The following is a 21,718-nucleotide window of genomic DNA, read 5'->3' on the forward strand; positions in this document are numbered from 1 at the left end:
TAGTCCCACTTTGCTGAGAGTTTTTATCATAAATAAATGTTGGATTTTGTCTAATGCTTTTTCTTCATCTATTGATATAATCATGATTTTTATCTTTTATTTTGTTAATGTGGTGCATCACATTAATTGATTGGCAGATATTGAATAAAACTTGCATCCTTGGAATAAATCCAACTTGATCATGATGTATGATCTTTTTAATGTATTGTTGAATTCAGTTTGCTAATATTTTGTTAAGAATTTTGGCTTCTGTGTTCATCAGAAATATCAGCTTAAAATTTTTTTGGTAATGTCTTTGTTTTTGAAATCAGGGTAAATGTGGCCTAATGGACTTGGGAGACTTCCCTTTTGAAATTTTTGAAATAGTTTGAGAATAGGTATTAATTCTTCTTTGAATGTTTGGTAAAATTTGCCTGTGAAGCCATCCAGTCCAGGACCTTTGTTTTGGGGGGAATCTTTTGATTCCTGATTTGATTTCATTAGTTGTAATTGGTCGGTTCAGATTTTCTGTTTCTTCTTGACTTTGTCTTAGGAGATTGTATGATAGATACTTAGTAATTGCTATTTTATTCATGTTAATGTTATTCTTTCCCTCCCCTTCTTCTTCTTAAGGAATTCACTTCAACATTTCTTGTAATACTGGCTTGGTGGTAGTAAATTCCTTTAGGTTTTTCTTTGTTTGGAAAACTCCATCTCACCTTCAATTTTAATTGATAGCCTTGCTGAGTAGAGTAGACTTTGTTGTAGGTCCTTGCTTTTCATCGCTTTGAATATTTCATGCCAATCCCTCTGGCCTGCAAAGTTTCTGTTAAGAGATCAGTTGACATTCTTAGCCATATTAATTATGGAGTATCTTACTGTGGGTCTGTTTGGGTTCATTTTGTTTAGGACTTTGTGCTTCTTCAACTTAATATCTGTTTCCTTCACCAGGTTAGGGAAGTTTTCAGTCATTATTTCCTCAAATAATCTCTCAGTTCCTCATTTTTCTCTCTTCTCCTTCTAGTACTCCCATGATGCGTATATTATTATACTTAATGTTGTCTCAGAGGTCCCTTAAATTATCTTCAGTTTTTTAAATTCTTTTCTTTTTGCTGTTAAAATTGGGTGATTTCTGCTGCCTTGCCTTCCAAATTGCTGATTCGATCCTCTTCTTCATCCAATCTATTCATTCCTTCTAGTGTATTCTTTATTTCAGTTACTGTACTCTTCATTTCTGACTGAATCTTTTTTATGGTTTCTATATATTTTTAATGCTTACTATATCTTTATTGATGAACTCACTGAGCTCATCTATTCTTCCTCAAAGTTCATTGAGCATCTTTATAACCGGTGTTTTGAACTCTGTATCTAGTAGTGCCTGCCTCCATTTTATTTACTTATTTTTCTGAAGTTTTCTCCTGTTCTTTCATTTGGGACATGTGTCTTTATTTTCTCATTTCTCGTTTTGCCTCTCTGTGTTCTTTTCTACACATTATATAGATCCACTACATCTCCTAGTTTTAGCCAAGTGGCCTTATGTCAAAAATATGTTGCCTAGTAGCCCAGTATCCCTGATCATCTGTGCTGGGTGCTCCAGAAGCGACCCTTGTGTGGTTGTAATTGAGCCCTGATTTTTGTTGGCATATCAGTGAATAGGATTGATTTTCAGGCTTACTAGCTTGAGGATTGGCCATGCCCATATATGAGCTTCTATGTAGGGGCAGAACCCACAGAGTGGGATTTGCCCAAATGTGTTAGTGTGCCCATTGAAACCATTCTTTTGGTGTGCCACTTGTTGAGCTAATCAGGTAATGCTCTGTTGAGCATCTAACACCAGCCTCCGAGTCTCTTGGTTCTGAAGCCTCTTGGAAGTGGCAAGGCCAACCACTGCCTGTGAGCAGCCTGGGTCTACCTAGTAGGAGCTACAAAGCTATTTGTGTTTGGTCACTGCCTGAACTGGACCTAGAGGTATTTGGGAGAAGTCACACAGTGAACTGAGGCCAACTGCCACAAGTACCAGGCCTGGGGCAGCTCAGCAACATGTCCAGGGAACCCCCAGGCCTGAGGTTGCCTTCCAGATGTCTGTAAGGTTCAGGAGTTGAATGACCCTCTGGGCTGCCAGAGTTGAATAAGGCAGGATCTCAGGCAGTCATTGGTCAAGTGATGTTCCCCAGGTTGGTGCAGATTCAGATTTGTTGCCAGTGCTGATCCTGTGGCTATTTGCAAAAGTCTCAGCTCACACCAGGGCCAGCTGCTGCCGGCCTTACTTCCATAGACCTGAAATTTGTTCATGAAATATTGCAGCTAAAGCCAGGGCTGGTTTCCTACCACTGAAAGTGTCTTCTGAGGTGCACAAGCTAAGGCCTATTGATTGCTGCTGAAGAAACCTCTTGATAAAAGCAGGGAGTGAGGCTGGTTGCCTAATAACTACCTGAAATTGTCACCAGGCAACTTGTAAGTTGGGTGGGGCAGGGTCTCAGGTAAAAGGGGAAGATTCATCAGGCCAATGAAAATTCAGGTTTGGCCCTGTGGGAGAATGGTCACCATAGCCAAGATGGCACTCACCTATAGGTTGCTCATGACGAGGGCTCAACAAAGGGACAATAGTAACTGACCCTCCAGCCCTTGCCCTGAAGCCTCACAACTCAGTCCTTCCCTGTATATCTCTGGCACCTCCTGAGCTGCTGTCCCTCCACTAGTGCTCACGGTGAGTGCCTGTGAGTGAACAAGTCTGTGTATGGGCCCTTTAAAATGGCATTTGGATTTCCAGTTGCCTCTGCCTCACCCAGATGACCAAAATCTCCACTGATTTTTACAGCCACATTTTGTGGGAACTCCTTTTTCAGCACTGAAACCCTGGACTGCAGGCCCCCAGTGTGGGGCCTCTTGCTCTCCAGGGGGACCTTGGCAGACAAGGTATTCCTCCTGATGCTCAGTCACCACATGTGAGTGTGGAAACAGCCTGTTTCATGTCTCTGCCCTTCCTACCAGTCTCAATGTGGTCTCCTCTTTATATCTCCAGTTATAGGAGTTCTGTTCAACTAGTCATCAGATTGTTCTTCAGGTTGACTTTTTCATAATTTAGTTGTAATTTTAATGTGGTCATGGGAGGAGGTATGCACAGCATTTACCTACTCTACCATCTTGACTGGAACCCTCCCCATATGACATTTATTTCTTATTCTTGCTTTATTGCTCTGTTTAGACCTTTCAACACTATATTGATTAATAGTTGTGAGAGCAGACATCTTGCTTTGTTCCCAATCTGTGGAAATTGCATTCAGTTTTTCACACTTAAATGTTAGTTATAGGATTTTTTTGTAAATGTTTTTTATCAATAAAAATTTCTCTCTATTTCCTATATTTATGAGACTTTTTATCCTGGATAAGTACTGAACTTTTTCAAATACTTTTTTCTTCATCAATAGATATGATAATTTAATTTTTATTCCATAGCCTGTTAATATAATATAATACATTGATTTTTTAAAATATAGAATGTCTTGCACCCCTGAAACCACTGAAATCCTACTATTTCACAGTGTATAATTATATATACATACATGCATATATAATTGCATATATATGTACATATATATATATTGAATCCTATCTGCTAATATTTTGGTAGGACTTTTGCATTTATATTAGGGATATATTGTAATTTTTTCCATACTATCTTTTTGTTTTTAAATGAGGATAATATTAGCTTTATTAAATGATTTGGGAAGTGTCCCTCCTGTTGTGTTTTCTAGAAGATATCATGTAGTATTTGTCTTAATTCATGGTTTGACAGAATTCCTTAGTGAAGCCGTCTGGGCCTGGATAATTTTGTTTAGTAGTTGCTATTAGTTACAAATTCATTTTCATTAGTAGGTAAAGAATTTTTGTGAATTATCTATAACATTTTGAGTGATTTGGGGCAGTTTTACTTTTTGAGGACTTGGTCCATCTCATCTAAGTTGTCAAATTCATGTGTGTAGAGTTAATATATTATTTCTTTAGTATCAGGAATGTATATAGCACTGTAGATACTATAGATATCAAAATGATAATTTATGTGTTTTTCAGTTGCTAAAGGTTGCCAATTATATTGATCTTTTCAAGGAAACAGCTCTTTGTTTTATTGTTTTTCTAATTTCATTAATTTCTGTTCTTATTATTTGCTTCTATTTGCTTGCTTTGAGTTTCTTGTGCTCTTCTTTTTCTAGGTTCTTGAGGGGAGAGCTTAGATTATTAATTTAACTTTTTCTCTTTATTGTATTTGCATTTAGTCAATAAGTTTCCCTCTCAACAGTTTGTTATATCTCATAAATTTTGACATTTTCTATTTTTTTACATATATTTTGATTTTTTTTTTTTTTAATTCTCCATGAGTCTTCTTTGACTCATGAATGATTTGAAAGTGTGTTGTTTAGTTTCCAAGTGTTTGGAGGTTTTTCTATTATCTTTGTGTTATTGATTTCTAGTTCAGAATCATTGTGGATGAGGAACATACTCTGTATGAATAAATTATTTTAAATGCATTGAGATTTGTTTTAAGATATGATCTATCTTTATAGATGTCCCATGGGAACTTGCAAGGAATATTTATTCTGTGGGTGGGTGGGGTATTCTATAAATGTTGATTCTGCTGGTTGATGGTATCTATATTAGTTCCCTATGGCTGCTGTGACAAATTACCACAAACTTAGTGGCTTGAAACAACAGAAATTTATTCTCTCTCAGTTTTAGAGAGTAGAAGTCTGAAACAGTTTTGTGGGACTGAAATCAAGGTGTTGGCAGGGTCACAGTCCTTCTGGGAGCTCTAGGGGACAATCTGTCACTTGCCTTCTTCAGTTTTTAGTAGCTGAAGTAATTCCTTGGCTTCATGGCACATGACTCTAATTTTTAAGGCTACTATCTTCAAATGTCTCTCAGCTCCATCTTCATATTGCCTTATCTCCTGTCTATTTCAAATCTGTTCCCTGATCATCTAAATAATTCAAATCAAATATGGGTGAGACTATAGATACAACCCATTCTTGGGCAAAGTTCCTCTCAAACTGTAGATCTACAAAACCATAAAACACATTATCTGTTTCCAAAATACCATAACAGGATGGCATAGTATAACAGTTACAGAAATTCTCATTCCAAAAGGGGTTACTTGCCTCAAAAAAATTTTAAATCCAGCAAGAAAAATCCCATTAGGTTTCAAAGACTGGGTATAACACTCTGTAGTTTGAGACTCCAGTCTCTGACCTAATGGTTCTGCCTTAGGAGTGATACTTCCTTTTTCCTGAACAGCAAAATGTGTTTGTAGCTGAGTAGTTTTATGAGCCTGGTTCCTGCCTGTGAAATACTGAGATTCTAACAGCGTTCTTTCATTTCTTCCTGTCTCTCTTTTTCAGTCCAAGCTGGCAGTGCTTCTTCTAATAAAAAATTCCCAAAACACTTTGTGAGTCTCACATATATATTATGAAGGGTGTACACTTTTAGAGAAGAGGAACCACCACAGATATTTTCTGGATAATCCCATCTCTATTCCTTGCTTCTCAATTGAGTGAATCCATGAATTACATGCTTAATCTCTTCACCAGTAGCTAAAGGTTGCCAGCCTGCCCTTGCTAATATTTTCTATATCCTTACTTAATATATATCTAGTTCTATGAATTGTTACGATCGAGGTGTTAATCTGATTTAGTGATGTATTTTTCTTTTTATCCAAGTAGTTCTATCATCTTTTTCATCACATATTTTACAGTTCAGTTGTTAGGTAAATATACATTCAGTATAGTAATGTATTTTTGATGATCGACCCTTTTGTCATTATATAAAGTCTCTCTCTGTATCTGGTAATTTCCTTTGCTCTAAAAATATATCAGATATTCCTTTTTTTTAATTAACATTTGCTTGATAGTTTTTTTCTTTCAGATTGCCTATTTTGTTATATTTGAAGTAAGTTTATTGTAAAGAGTAAATAGGTGGGTCACGTTTTAAATCCATTCTACTAATCTCACACTCTCTTTTAATTTATAGACTTATCAAATGTAAATTATCAATTTATATTTAATGTAATTATTGTATGCCACTTAAATATTTGTCTTCTCCATTTTTAATGAATTTTTTGGTACCTTTTTTTCTTTTCCCTGCCTTCTATAGATTTAATACTTTGTAGAATTCCATTTGATTAATGTATAGTGTTATTTTAATTTATCTCTTTTTAGTGGTTGTTTTAAGTATTACATTATGTCAGATGCAATACATATATACACATTTAAGTATTACATCAGACAAAATGTATGTGCATATATATATACACACACACATATATATACATACATATATAGATACACATTTATGCATATTACACTCTATTGTAGAGTTTTAGAGTTTAAGCGAAATGTAAAAATTTTACCTCTCTTATTGTCTCTCTACTCTTCCCTATGTATACTTGTCTCAAATATTTCCTCTTTAGTATGCAGCCCTTTTGCATACCACCTGGGCACAGGTGGGAGTAGATTGAGGCACCGCTTATAACTTTGTGAGGGGTAGAAATCTAGCGTCTCTACTCAGCCTTGGGCGATATAGGTTGGAGTGGAGCCAGTTTTTCTTGTGCTGTTTGTTTGCAGTGTAGCCATTGCAGACTAAAATTTTTCTGTCTTCTTAGGCTGTCTCTTTCCTGTTACTTTGACTAAAGACAGCAGGAATTTCAGAAAATCTTTTTTTTTTCCTGCTCCCTCTGGTATTTTTGGGTTGCTGGCTTCTTCAGCACCAAGTTTGGGAATCGTGGGGAGAAAACAAAACTAAAGAACTCACCATTGTGTCTTTCCTTGGGCTGCAACATCCCTAGCCAGTCAGGCATCTTCCTTTTCCTTTTCAAGATCTTCTTAGATTGGTTTTATGTATAATGTGTAGTGGTTTTGATTGTACTTAATGGGAGAAATAGTCAAAACTATATTTCCTCCATTTTTCTGGAAGTGAAATCCTTCTATTGGCTTTGCAAATCATCTGTCTAATCTATTAACTATCATCTTTCTCCAAGATGGATATTAGTGTTCTAAAAGGTCATTTGGTTCATTATTTTACAATTCCTCATGCATTTTCTCCTTGTATTATTTTTAAAGAAAAATGTTATACAAAAAAATTTAATGAAATCTTGACATAGATTGCTTTTGTTCTGAGTATATACATAAAAAATGTGTTCAGTTTGCTAGTTTTCTTTTATAGCATAAGAATAGCTATATTTATAATCAATTATTCTTCAAAATAATTTAAACACCAGAGGTTTCAAGTGTTCAGTGACTTCCAAGGTGTATCAAGGTAATATAATCTAATCAGGCAACTAAGATACACCCTCCAGCAACTAGAGTATATGAAACTGTTGACCTAAGGTTAGAAATAGTTTCAGAGGGAATGACTTCCAATTAAATGCAATTCTTGTCTCACTGTAGGTGGAATCAGCATTGTAGATGCAATTTTCTTCATTGCAGTAATAAAACTTATCAACAAGTAATCAAAGATTCTAAAGCACCTATGACCTACTTTTTTTTCTTCCTTTTTTCTGGATCAACAAGGTTTCTATTTAGGACCTTTTCAATAACATGGCAACATTTCTAACACTGATATCTATAATGATAAACCTGACTGATTTAGAGAATCAGCAGATTATAAGATATTCAGTATTGGAGATACTTATAAGAAAACTATCCAGTGCCAGAAATACTTTGTGAATAGTACTGCTCATACAGGGTTTCTGTAACTGACCAGCTGTACCTCCTGAAAAATCTCATTTGGTTTTTATTACTTCTTATTTTTAAATTTAGTACTAAAGTGCTGAAGCAGCTGAGTAAGCACAGAGGTACTTATGAATACTAATCCCTTAAACAGCAACCTCTGTTATATCAAATACATTTTAATGGAAGAAAAGAAGATAGAAAGTTTCAACACAAACTTAATTTAGAATTTAACATTTTTTTCTTAGGAGATGTAAATTTTCCACCACATGATTATTATTTTATTACTTTAGTAGAGTAAATGTCATTTGGAGAACTGAGCTGCTACAGAATACTATTTATAGCAAAAACAACTGCTATTCTAATCATGTTGACACACTTTATAGTTATGCTGTAAAGTATTTTTTATACTTGGCTCTTATGACATAAAACCAAAATCAAACTAAGCCTTAATGACTGCTGTTTTTCTGTGAATATATGAAACAAAAGAATGTAATAATAATAACTGAAAATATATTTTCAGAGATTAAAAAATCAATTTGCTATTTAATAACAAGAAAAAAACTATTTGATCAGAAACAATATATGAGAGGAAAAGATCAGGTATATGACTATGTAGCTTATATTTCTAATACTATAATTAACTTTTGGAATAGGGTACATTTTCAATATTTGCCTCTAATACAGAGCAAGGAAAAACTAGAATTAACTTTCTAAACATCATCATAAAGTTATTTTCTTGATTCTGCAGTCTTTACTAAATCTAATCACCAGTTAATTAGTGCTTAAGCTATTAAAATACCAATTTAAATGCCCAATTATTATTAATTATAAGTGTTCACTACAAAAGAATCTAGTAATCTTTTCTCCATTAATAAGGAGTATGTGAATTTTCCAAGATATAGTTGAAATATCCCCAATGATTTGATTATTCTCTATTCAAATTGATTATGTATATCTGACTCCATGGTGTGTGTCAGCATACAAATAAATGGTGATTAGCCAAATTCAAATGGTCTCACCAACTAATGTCCTTAACGATAAGCAAGATGATTAGCTGAAGGTTAAATCTCTATCAAGTACTGAGTATTTCTTACTAAGCAATCATTTCACCTGAGATCAGATGGGAGGCACAATCTTTTTTAATCTTTATGTTGTATATTATTGCAGAGATTAGTTTTTAAAGAGCATGTTTTGATATCTACAGGGAGAAAATTTCAGATTTCATTTTAATCAGCAACTCAAGCATTTTTCCGGTTTCTGAAATTATTGTGACATTATGCCAAATATTTCATTATTATAGTATAATACATTTATCTTATTAAAATTTTAATAGTAAATCTATATTTTCTATGGGAAATATGTTTAATTTGTAATGTGTGCTCTATATGTATAGATACAAATATTTTATATATATGTGTATAGATACAAATATTTTATAAGTTTGTTTTACCTAGCCTTTATACTACTTTAGTGAATTTAGATTTTTTTGACTTTTTAATCTAATCTAATTTTTATCTAATTAATGACATTGAATTCAATAAATGTAGTAAAAGTAGCTTAACATAGTAGGCATTATTAAATTATTTAATATGTAAATAAATGAAAGAGTAAAATGTTTGATTGACTTGTTATTGCTGTCGTTATTTTTAGTTGTCTAGTTCCTGAGTATTTGTTTGAAAGATATTCTTACTGGAAGTTTTCAGAAAATCACTATTTTGGAGTTAAGCATAAATGCAAGTAATGTTTATCAATGTTTCCATTTTCTTTGTTAACGTTTGAAACTTTATTTTGACTAATTGTAAACTTATAGAAATGTTATGGAAATAGCATGGAGAATTCCAATATACCTCTTACACTGCTTTACCACATAATGCAAAAAGCTTTGATGCTGCACAAAGTCAAAGCTACAGAACTGAACTATGCTACATGATTTATGGCTTTGAAATGAAAATTTAGAACTGAATATGTTTTTGTCTTAGCTATCTTTCAATGTATCTTTTTCATGAATACAAGTATTATTTCATTCTATCAATAGTCTTAAAGTGGATATTAAAGTGAAAATATGACTCCAGATTAAGAGGTAATGTGATATTATAGTGGTGACACTGTATTTCCAGAAGAAAGGTTAGTTACCAGGTTTCACTCCTGTTTCTTGCTAAACATTCAAGGCATCCATAGTTCAGAAACTTCCTGAAACCTAAAAAAGTTATTTCATTTGTTAGATGTTTGTGTGTGTGTATGTATATTGTATTTTACAATAAAAGCTTAATGTATTTCATACTAGGTTTCTTTTAACTTTAGATTTTATTTTATTTTTCAATTGTAGGTGACATATTACATTAGTTTCAGGTATACAACATAACCTTATGGAGTGTTCAGTTTTAATTACATAAAGAACATAATTTAACCAGTAGTTTTGTTAGATACAATAATTAGAATATAGGTATTATTTTAATTTACAACATTACTGCATTAATACTATAATTATTAAGAAACATAAATTTAAAGGGTATTAATTTCAACTGTATTATTTATTAATTTCTTTGGCAATCTTTCGTAACTGTCCTCCATCTAGAAATAATGGTGAAACTCTTTATCATAGAACACCAGACACTTTACTATGTGACTACAATTTCTTTTGCTACTCATATTTCCTATCACTGTATGTACCTTTATATTATATTCATTTGTACTTTCCCCAATAGCCTTGAAAATTCTTGCACCTGTAATGACTTGTCCACATTCTACTGCTCCCTTTCCTCTCTTTTGTAATTTAAATGTTCCTTATTCTGTACTCTGATACAACTTTGGTCATAACACAAGAAAAGCACTTATCACATTATACTGTACTTAGCTTTATGATCTTCTTTTCCCTCTGCTGGATAGTGGATCTCATCAAGCAAGGGGCACTAAGGCATATTTGTATCTACTAAAGCATATTTGAAATATGGCAGATACTCAATATAGAGATTTGATTCAATAGATTAAAAAAATAGGATTTTATAACTAAGATAAAATGCAAAAATGATTATCATTGTCCAGATCATTGGTGAAAATGGCACATTTTATTTTGTTTTTAACATTACATTCCCATAAGTTACTTATTTTATAGTTGGAAGTTTATACCTCTTATTTTCTTTCACTTTTTTTACCCAGTCCCCAACCCTCCTCTCCTTTGGCAACCATCAGTTTGTTTTTTGTATCTATAAGTCCGTTTTTATATTGTTTGGTTTTCTTAGATTCCACATATAAGTGAAATCATACAGTATTTGTCTTTCCCTGATTTATTTCACTTAGCTTGATATGCACTAGGTCCATCCATGTTGTCACAAAGATTTCATTATTTTTCATTGTTGGGAAATATTCTATTATATATATACACCATATCTTCCCTATCCATTCAAGTATCGATGGACATCTAGATTGCTTCCATATTTTGGCTATTGTAAATAATGCTGCAATGAATATAGGGGAACATTTATCTTTTTGAATTAGTGTTTTCATTTTCTTCAGATAAATACCCAGAAATGAAATTGCTGGTTCTGTGGTAGTTCTATTTTTAATTTTTTGAGAAGCCCCACTCTGTTTTCTATGTTGGCTGCGCCAATTTACAACCCTATAAAAACACTAATAACAAACTACTACATAAATGACAAAAAAATTTCTGCATATTTTGTATCTTGTAAATTTACTGAATTCATTTATTAGTTCTCATAGTTTTTTGGTGGAATTTTTAAGGTTATTGATATACTATTGTATGTAATCTGCAGATATTGACAGTCTTCATTCTTTCCAATTTGGATGCCTTTATTTCTTGTGTGATTGCTGTAACTAGGCCTTCCAATACTATGTTGAATAAGAGGTGTGGACATTCTTGCTTTGTTCCTTATCATAGGGAAAAGCTTCCAATTTTTCACCATAGGATATATTAGCTGTGGGTTTGTCATATATAGCTTTTATTATTTTGAGGTAAGTTCCCTCTATACCCACTTTGTTGATCATATGTATCATAAATGGATGTTGGATTTTGTCAAGTGCTTTTTCCACTTCTGTTGAGAAGGACATCTGCTTTTTATCCTTGGTTTTTCTGATATGGCATATCACAATGAACTGCAGATACTGAACCATCTTTACATCCCTGGAATAAATCCCAGTTGATCATGGTGTACAATCTTTTTCATGCATTGTTTAAATTTGGTTTGCTAAGATTCTGTGGAGAGTTATTGCATCTACATTCATCAGAGATTGGCCTGGATTTGTTTGTTTGTTTGTATTATCCTTACCTGGTTTTGGTTTCAGGGTAATGCTGGCCTCACAGAGTTTGTAAGTGTTCCTTCCTCTTCAGATTTTTACGATAGTGTATGAAGGATAGCTATTAATTCTTCTTCAAATGTTTGGTAGAATTCACCTATGAAGCCATCTTTTGTTAGAAATTTTTTGATTACTGCTTCAATTTTGTTGCTAGTAATTGGTCTATTCAGATTTTGTCTTCCTAGTTAAGTCTTGGAAGGTCATATGTTTCTAGAAATGTATTTCTTTTAGATTGTCCAATTTATTGGAATATAATTATTCATGGTATTCTTTTATGATCCTTTGAATTTCTGTGATGTCAGTTGTAATGTCTCCTCTTTCATTTCTGATTGTATTTGGTCTCTTTTTTTATTTCCTTGATGTGTCTGGCTAAAGGTTTATCAATTCAGTCTATCTTTCAAAGAACATCTTTCATTGATCTTTTTTAATGGCTTCTCAGTCTCTATTTTGTTTATTTCTACTCTGAATTTTGTTTGTTCTTTTTCAGTTCTTTTATATGTAAAGTTAGGTTGTTTATTTGCAATTTTTCTTCTTTCTAGAGTAAGGCCTGTATCACTATGAACTTTCCTCTTAGAAGTGCTTTTATTGCATCTCATAGATTTCGCAAAGTTTTAATTTTTCTCATAATATTTTTGGATTTTCTGTTTGATTTCCTCTTTGATCCATTGTTGTTTTAGTAACGTGTTGTTTAGTATTTGTGGATTTTTTCCAGTTTTATATCATTGTAACCTAACATGTGATTGATCTTGGAGAATGCTCCATGTGCACTTGAAAAGAGTGTATACTCTTTGGATAAAATGTTCTGTAAATATCTATTAAGGCCATCTGGTATAACATGACATTTAAAGGCCATTCTTATTTTCTGTCCAGATAATTTGTCCACTCATACAAGTAGGGTATTAAAGTCCCCTACTATTACTGCATTACTTGCAATTTCTCCCTTGATGTCTGTTAATATTTGCTTTGTAAGTTTAGGGTCTCCTATGTTGGGTTAATATTTATATATGTTATATTCTCTTCTTGGATTGATCCTTATATGTAATGCCCTTCTTTGCCTCTTTTAACAGGCTTTGTTTTAAAATCTATTTTATCTGATATGAGTATCGTTATCCCGAATTTTTTTTTTCATTTTTATTTTCATAGAACATCTTTTTCCCTCTCTTTAAGTTCAGTGTGTCTCTTTCAATCTGAAGTGAGTCTCGTAGGCAGCATATAAGTAGGTCTTTTTTTTTTTTTTTTTCATTCAGCTACCCTATATCTTTTCATTGGAGCATTTAGTCCTGTTACATTTAAAATAATTATTGATAGATATGTACTTATTGCCATTTTGTTAATTGAGTTTTATTTATTTCTGTACTTTTTGTTCCTTTTTTTGATCTCTCCCACTATTGTTTGCTGGTTTTCTTTAGTATTATGTTTGGGTTCCTTTTTGTGTGTGTACATTCTGTAGATTCTGATTTGTGGTTGCCATGAGGTTCATATAGATTGACCTATATCTATAGTTGTCTAATTTAAGATGATAGGCATTTACTTTTGAATGCACTCTAAAAACACTATACTTTTACTTCCTCCAAGCTTTGTTTTTGACATCATAATTAGGTATTTTTGTTTTGTGTATCTCCTAACTCCTTATTGCAGTTATAACATATTTATACTAGTTTCTTAAGCAGTTGATACACTCCCTTAACTAGGTGAAATAGAGACTAAAAATACAATAAATGTCCTGTCCCTTTCTCTCTCCTCCTCCTGGGACTCCAGTGATGTGAACATTGGTGTGCTTAGTGTTGTCCCAGAGGTTTTTAAAACTACCCTTATTTTTTAAAATTTTTTTTTTTAATTTTATTTTTCTGATTGTTTGCCACTACTCTTTCGGGTCACTAATGCATTCTTCCATGTTATTTAATTCAATATTGATTACCTCTAGTATATATCTTTTCAAATTTTAAATGCTTTTTTTTAAAAATTACGATTGACATTCAGTATTAGTTTCAGGCATATAGCATAGTGGTTAGACGTTTATATAATTTACAAAGTGATGCCCCGTAAGTCTAGTACACACTTGGCACCATAAATAATTATTACCATATTATCAACTATATTCCCTGTGCTGTACTTTACAATCCCTGACTATTTTTGTAACTACCAATTTGTACTTTTTAATCCCTTCACTTTTTCGCCCAACTCCCCACCCATCTGGCAATCATCAGTTTGTTTTCAGTACCTATGAATCTTCTTGTTATATTTATTTTGTTCTAAAGATTTGACATATAAGTGAAATCATATGGTATTTGACTTATTTTACTTAGCATAATACCCTCTAGGTCCATCCGTGTTATTATAAATAGTAATATTTCATTCTTTTCTATGCCCAAGTAATATTCCATTGTATAGATGCATCACTTCTTTAACAGTCATCTATCAATGGGCACTTAGGTTGCTTCCATATCTTGGCTATTATAAATAACACTGCAATGAACATATGTGTGCATATATCTTTTCAAATTAGTACTTAGGATTTCTTTGAATAAATATCCAGAAGTAGAATTGCTTGCCCATAAGGTAGTTCTGTTTTTAACTTTTTGAGGAACCTTCATACTATTTTCCATAGTGATTGCACCAATTTGCAATTCTACCAACAGTGCATGAAAGTACCCTTTTTTCCACATCCTTGCCAACACATTTGTTGATGATAGCCATTCTGTTAGGTGTGAGGTAATATCTCATCCTGGTTTTAATTTGCATTTTTTTGATTCGTGACATAGAGCATTTTTTCATATGTCTATTGGTCATCTGTATGTTATCTTTGGAGGAATGTCTATTCAGGTCCTCTGTTCATTTTTATTGGATTGTTTTGTTTTTGATGTTATGAATTTTTAAAGTAAATTTTCGATGTTTAAATGGAAATTTGACAGGATATTACACTATGTGGAGGTACTACCTGAAAGGGTAATTATTTTTTTTTCTGTCTGAAGAGTTTAGTATTACATTCACTCTCTAGTGTTGAAAGTGTTATTTGAGTAACTCTGCATGCAATTAGACAAGACACATACAGAAATAGCAGCAATGGATCTTTGATTAATGAATAAAAATAATGATTGATATTGTTAGAGTGCATACTATAAGCAGTTCTAAATTATTTGCATGTGTCAACACTTCTCATCCTTGCATGTTTTTTTATAATGGCAACACTCTTATTCGTCCTGTTTAAAAGATGCAAAGTTAAGACAGGCTAAATAACTTGCCAAAGGACACTCAATACAAAGATGTATAGCTCAGCAGCCAGGGGTCTTGCTTCAGATTTTGGGTAGTTAACTCTTTTATTACACTACTCCCAGGACTAACAAGAGCAAGATGTAGGAGGATCAACAGATTAAAGTAAAAACAACAATGGAGAAGCATGTACAGATATTCTAATCATCTAGGCAAAATAAGGGTTTGGATTGTTAGATCCAATATGATTTTCAATAGTTTTGTCTGTCTCCTTTGAAATTTTCTAAATTTTTTCCATCTCTCTTTTTTTTTTGCTGTGATCCAGATTCTCTTCCCATCCACAGAAAATAAGGTAAATGAGCGAACATCAGAACATTCTCTCTCAATGCTAAAGAGATGGCTGGTATAAATTTCAAGGACAATGCAAAAAACATTAGTTTGAGATAGTTCAGGCAGCAGTCCTCTTTCAAAGTTTGCTCCTTCACAGCTTGCTGCCATGCTAAAATCTATTTTTTAAATTACTGGAGAATATTTCAACTCTGTATATACCTCCTAGAAAAGTGTTAATTTTCTTGGCAAGTCAAGAACAGAACATCTGCTTATTTTAAGTCTCTAGTTGAAAAACAATAAGAAAAACTTTTCTTTTTTGTATGGTAGCAATATGATGGCGATACCCTATTGCATATTAATGACTCTTGAAATACATACTTGTTTGAATTTGAATGGGTTGGAAATAAGATGATTCAATATTGAGTTATAAAACAGAAATAAATACTTTATCAAATGAAAACATATACATATGATGTAACAGTAAAATGAATGACAGTTTAAAAGAAAGTTCTTGTTTATAATCTTCCTTCCCTAGTTATATGACAGCTAATGTAGTAGTTACGCTCAAATTTAACTTTTGAGACCATCTGCTCTATGCAAAATGTCATGGGAATAAAAGCTGTTTTAAAATGAAAAGAGAACAAAAATATTCAGAAAACACCTCCCAGCTGTGTTACCAGTTGCTGTGTAATCATCTTTCATTATACATATTGTATGGGGGATGGAGGACAATTAGAGTGTGAACCTGATGTTCTGAATTTGTACTTCTTTTAGGGCCAGATCTGCCCAGCAAGGAATTTAGCCTCAGATTCCCATTGTATCTCATGAAATGTTTTGCTAAGTCATTAATATTTATTGAGTGATCATTTTAATATTCTAAAAAACACAATACAGAACAAGTTCTAAAATTCTTATATTTATAGAATACCAGACATTAGGCCAGTATAAATCATAGCCATATAGATTTCATTTTTTCTTCCAGTTGACTTCCTACTAAAATGATAATACAGCATAGCAAAGAGTGCAGTGCTACAAGTTATATATATATATATATGCGCATATAAGTATATATAAATTTCCCCCAAAGTCAAGCCCTTTTACCAGTTTTGAGGCCATCTCTTTTGATATTCTGTACCTTTAAGAGCATAGCTATAGTATATAGCTTGGTAATAAAGTCTAAAGCAGGAAAATTATATATAATATTTTGTAGCTCACTTTTGTATTTAATTTGCCAGAGATCATTCTATTCTGGGTAATAAGAGCTGACTTATTCTATTTCATTGTAGACGTGTTTTCAGTTGTTTCAGTTACCTATTGCTGCATAACTCTACCCTAAAACTCAAAAATTTATTGGCTAAAATGCCAACTATTTTATTGTATCTCATCTTTCTGGGAATAGGGAATATGCACTGAACCCAGCTAGGTGATTTTCTGTATAAACTGGGATCATTAGTATTACTTAGCTGATGCCAGGCTGGATGATATAAGATGCATGTTACATGTTTGGAGCCTTGGTGAAGATAGTTGGAGAACTGGGTTCAGTGGGTTTCTTTCAAAGTGGTCTCAAGTATTCTCCATATGGTACCTTCAGCATGGTAACTGGTCTTCTTACAAAACAACTCACAGCTTCATAAAACCTAAACTGGATGCTTCCAGTTGTCTTAAAGGGTATGCTCCAAACTGACAAAGCATCATTTCCCCCAGATTCTACTGGACAGAGCAGTAACACAGGTCAAGATACTTTCAAGGAGATGGGGGAGAGAGTTCTCACTTTTCCATAGGAGGAATGTTAAAGAATCTGTGGTTATTTTTAATCTGCCACATCAGTCTTCAAACTTCAATAATTATTCTTGTGTAGGTATTTTTGTGATTACATTGGTAGATACTTTCTTATTGATGAGTCAGAAAATGCTGATTTGCATTAATAATTTTGATAAATATTTTGCAGATGTACTGTGCTATTCTTATGCATCTTTTAGGATAAACCAAGTGCCCAACAAGAAAAATGTGTTTACCAATATTTGAAGAAATAACATAGGACTGAAAGGTAGCAAACAATGTAGAAAGTTATAGAAATTATAGTGTAAAAGAGAAATCTAATATTTGAAAGTCATTCAATTTTCTACTGTTTCTTCTGTAACACATAGGTGGGTTATCTAATCTCTTAGGTCCATTTTTCTGCTAGCTTTTTATAATCCCAAGATTGTATTTAAAAAAAAAATATTTATACAGGGTTGGGTCTGGTTAGTACTTAGATGGGAGACCATCTAGGCGTACCCGGTGCTGTAGGCGTTTTTTTAAAAAAAGTTAATGTTTCACTGAACAGTACTTTAAACTTATTTTTATATTTGAAAAATTTAATTTTGAGAGAACAAGCACAAACCACAAACTGAAAATAGGTTTTTTTCCCCTCTTAACACAATTCAATTAAGTCTGACAGGACAATTTTAATGTTTTTGTAAAAAGCTTAGCAATTAGAACTGCTTAGATTGTAAATGATTACCAAATCAAGTATTAACTCTAATATGGTTACATTAATAATCATTTAAATATTTACTTAAATATTACTATTTACTCTACTATCCAAAGAGAGGTCATTCTAGAGATCAAACACAAACTAATGAGTAGTATATCATATCAATAGCTTAGTATTTACTTCATTTAAGCCAGAGAAAATTTAAAAAATTTTAACTATAATTTCTATATCTATAGTAAAATATAAACCAACATTGACTGTATTATATAAAATATGTATGTCCAAAATAGGAAGTTACTTAAATATATATTTGATAATTTCACAAAAATTAAAAATCAGGCTTGAGAATGCTTGCAATAATATCATACAAAAGTAAAAATACTTGTTGGCTATGGTTCAACTGCTCAAGTTTTAACTTTGAGAAGCTATTAAAGGAAACTTCACATGACACCTTATAAAAGTGGTTGTAAAAAGGGCTCTCATATCCAAGACCTATTTGTCAGTTAATATTTTCTCAATGAATATTTTACATAAATATTGTATCTAACATATCTATGAAATAATGAGAAGTTGTAATCAAAGGTTCAAAAAAAAAATTATCCCCTTTATGTTTTTGTTGTTTAACAGAACATATATGATGATGATGATCTAAACTTAAAGTGTGGAAATTTCCTTCTGTTTATCAAAATTAGGGACTGGAGTGAGGGAGAAGCATAGTAATAAGATGTCATTGGTTAACTGAGATTAAACTCATGAAAATGGTGTGGGCTAGAAAGCACTTTTGAAGGTCTAAAGTTTAAAAATAAATTCTATTAATTCCATTTTATAATTTTTGGCCTCCTATCCTACTACTATCTTTCTCAGATAAAATCTTATAGTCTATGCAATAGTCTGATTTATAATTAGTTGGAGAAATAGAGGATATCACATTATTTAACAAGCTTCAGCCTCTCTTTTTTGTGTGTCTCAAGTCCTTGACTCATTATGTTTCTCTCTAGCATAAACTATACTGGAATTCTACCAAAAAACTCCCCTCCACTGATCTAAAGCTGCAGTAGTTTGTAGTATACTAACTCTCCACTGTTTACTAACTCTCATTTAAAGTGTATTTACTTTCACTTTGAGGCTGCTAAACACTGTGCCAGAACTTCAGTCCACTTTGCTGACAGATTGCTTCATAATTTAATGTGATCTTTTACACACTGACACCACTACCCTTCTCACTTCTACCCCTGCCCTGTTGGCCATTCTTTCAAAGATTTTCATTTGTACTCTTCATTGCAATGGTTAGTCATTTCATTTCATAAGAACATATTCCTGGAAATTTTAAACAATGATAACATGATCAGCAATTGTGTGTTCATTACATATGCAGAGATTAAGTGCCTTTCATATATTTATGTAATCTTTATCTTTAAAACAAATAAATAGAACTCTTTCTTATTTTCTTTCAGATGAGGAGATTGAGACCTAGAGAAGCTTAGTTGGCTGTTTATATGCCTAATAAGACAGAGGGTAAGTAAACTTGTGCCTAAACAAACAATATCGGTCTTTTTCATTCATTCTATGTATCATATATCGATTGCCTAGTATATGCCTCTCTATTAAATACCAAGAGTCTAGAACAATGTGGTTACTTACCATGTGGAGTTGTCAAGGACTCAAAAAATTGACATTGGCCAAGTGATGACAGTTTTCCTCGAAAAAATTTTTGAGTAACAGTTAAGTTGAGGTCTGAAAAATAAATAGGATTTAGCTATGCAAAACATGTTATGGGTGACAGGAGGTACCAGAAAAAGCCTTAAAAAAATGACATTTTCAAAGTGAAATGAGACTGATTGCCTGGCGCACAGAGAAACTGGAGACAGGTTTATTTTTCTCTATTTCTTTTCAAAGTTTCCTTAAGTGGTTATTTGTATATAACATGTTTGTAATGTTTTAAAAGGTAAACATTTTCTAATATTTCAATGTTTTTTGAGAATGAGAAACTAATATTAACAAAAACATCTCTAATTCTAACATCCAGAAATAACCACTGTTAGCTCTTTAATGTGTATCCTTTCAGACATTTTCTCTAGAGAAATGTATATATTTTTACTGAAAAATGTGAATAACTAGCATACTGCTTTGAAGCATTGATGTGATATCTAGAACTCTTTTATGTCCATAAATTTTCATCTACTATATAATGCGTGAACAGTAGAGTACTGATATAAGAATGAACCAACAGATCAAACAGAATAAATATTCTGAAGATGATGTTGCCTATGTACTATATAGATAAACATCACAGTCTGAAGAAGAGTTCAGTTACTTAATTATTTTGAGACACTTATGTGATAAAAACCAATTTTAATTCTTGAGTCCTCTTTCTCTTACACTCCACAGATTTCTAAAATTACAAATGACTTTTATATAACTCTATATTCTCAAATTCAAAAGAAAACCAAAAATATACTTGTAATATTGATGATAAAGGGTAGATATATAAAATAGAAAAATTCCTAACACTCAAATGAAATATCTGATAACATTCATGAGCAAAATCAAAACATATAGCTGAAATTCTTTTAGTGTTCCCTATGGAACACAATCATAGGCAGAAAAAAAAAAAAAAAAAACCTCACTCGCCTGTGAAATTTCTCTTCATATTTCTGCTCTGCGAAATCAAGCTCATGTGTTTTTTCTCGCTGATACCCCTTGATCCACAGTTCTTACAGGTGGAACAGTTGCCCTCCTCGTTCATCACTGCTGTTTTTAAGCCATCCTTTTTCTTTCTTTAACTCTCCAAGTAACCATGTGCTACCCCTCATAGTCACCATCTGTTCCTATGGTCTCCTACCTGCCTACATCTCCTGTTATAAGATGCATGATTACAAAATACAGAAAGATAATCCTTACATTACTTTTGCCTCTTCCTTGATCTCTCCTACAATGATTTTGTTTTCTATCCTGCATGGCTACTTGGTTAATGCCATTGCCATTAACTGAAGCACTTCTACCATCTCAATTTCAAGCATCTAATCAAATGATTACCAGTTCTTATCTTCCCTTGCCTTGTTTTTCCCTTTCCTTCATTATGTTCACATGAACAAACTCCAAACTCTACCTACTGCAGGCCTATATTCTGTGGCCAAATATGACTGAAAAAATACAGTCGTGCTAACTGGTCTTACATATATATATATTTTTTTTTTAATCACAAAACTAAAATAACCCTTAATGCTGCTGCTAAACCAAACTATATTTTCTGAACCATTTTCTCAGATACCTCTTTCACACATAGTTCTTTTTCTTTAAACCTACTACATTTCCTTTTGAAGAATTGGGATCATTATCTAAGAGTAAACATTGTCCACAAGCTTCCACTGCTATGTCCTTCATCCATGATTATACATACTATACTCACCCCTCTATTCATCAACTGGCATCCAGGACTCATACCTCTACTTGTGAATTATATTCTATCCACTCTTACTTTAGGGACATTTGTTCCACTGATTCTTTCTCTGTAAGCAACATTAGAACAGATTTTTAAATCTATTTTGTTGAATTCCCAGAGCCTACAGTAGTACTTGGCACATAGTGGGTACTCAGTAATGAGTAAATTAAAGATAAAATAAATGAATGGTAAGCCAGTCAAATTTAATTGTTTAATATATGATGCTATTTTACCTGCCCAGGGTGGACT

Source organism: Pteropus vampyrus, unplaced genomic scaffold (genome assembly GCF_000151845.1).
Source record: "Pteropus vampyrus isolate Shadow unplaced genomic scaffold, Pvam_2.0 Scaffold12, whole genome shotgun sequence".
Taxonomy (NCBI): Eukaryota; Metazoa; Chordata; class Mammalia; order Chiroptera; family Pteropodidae; genus Pteropus; species Pteropus vampyrus.